The sequence below is a fragment of the Chrysochloris asiatica genome, unplaced genomic scaffold (genome assembly GCF_000296735.1).
Source record: "Chrysochloris asiatica unplaced genomic scaffold, ChrAsi1.0 scaffold02438, whole genome shotgun sequence".
NCBI lineage: Eukaryota > Metazoa > Chordata > Mammalia > Afrosoricida > Chrysochloridae > Chrysochloris > Chrysochloris asiatica.
In genome coordinates this window covers 1,935-3,289 of record NW_006410956.1, presented here as the reverse complement: position 1 = coordinate 3,289, position 1,355 = coordinate 1,935, and positions in this window count along the sequence as shown.

Sequence of the window (1,355 nt, the reverse complement as noted above, 5' to 3'; positions counted from 1 at the left end):
ACCCTGAACTCAATTGACAAATGGAAGAGTCAAGAACTAAATGAAATTATAAGAACAGAGGATCTGGGAGGTCAGTCTATGATCAAAACAATTACAATGTGAAAGAAGGTAAACACAAAGCAACAGAGATCCCAATGGTGAGAAGTTCAGGTAGATTACAAGATAAAATAGACTGTCTTAAATGCAGAGTAGAGTTATAAGGTAGAAATATTAGGTAACCACAACAGTGGGGTTGGGCTTGAGGGTTTAGTTCAGGTTTTGGGGAGGGCAATACAAGAAGAATGAGGAGGTGGAAGGACAAGATAGATAGGGGAACATTGAGACAGGTTTCCATGGCCTAAGTGGGACAAAGGTAAATAGTGATACATGCTCAAACTTGAAATAAAAGGGCTTTGTGATACAGGGACTTAGGCATAGTTTGAAAAGGGGAAATGACTAAAATGCTTGACTGTCTTATGAATATTGGTTTCCCTTGCCTACTCTTCTAAAATAGACACTCGAGTGGGATAGAAAGGAATGTTGTGAAACATGATTACGGAAAACGTGTAAGTCCATCTTCAGCCTGTAACTGATTGGAATACCTAAAAGGGATTCTAGAAGTTGTCCAGTTTAATAGGCCTCTTGCAAAGCTTTTGCACAGTACAGGACCTTAGGTGGAATCCTGAATCTCATACAGAACCTTATTAGGTGGGACATACCCACTAGCAAGGACAAGCAGATCAGCTTGGAACAGCTAGAACAACAGAAGATACATCTTCAAAGAAAGGTCATCAGGAAAAAAACGAAACAAAAATGTCAGCATGACTGGCTACTATAAAAATAAGCAGGCTGTTCACCAGGAAGCCATCAAGGCAAGCAATCAAGTTCTTTCAGGTCAAACCCCGCTCTAAGACCGAAACTCAAAGGAAACACATGAACAGGCATGTAAGCTTGCTGGTAACCACATTGGTCTACTGGTGAGTGGAAGAGGGGGAAAGGCAGCAATGAAGAAATGGGCTGAGTTCAGCCACAGTCCATTGACTCCCATTGACCTGGAGATGAGAGAGAGAAGACGAAGGGCTGGTTGGTCCAAAGTGTGGTGAAACCTGAGGACACTTAAGCCTGTGGACAAGGACATAGCCACAGAGCTAGAGCTGAGAGTGAAGCATCCAGCTGATATGAAGCGAGGGGAGATTCACAAGAACACCTAGACTTGCAGACAGTACCCATTTGACCTAGCCCTGATGGCTTGATAATCAAAACTCAACTAGAAGAAGATTCGCCCCACACACAAAAAAAATTTTTTTTTTGATAAATTAAACAAGGGTAAATTGCTACAATTTGATGAACCTGACCTATACTCATGGAGGTAGTAA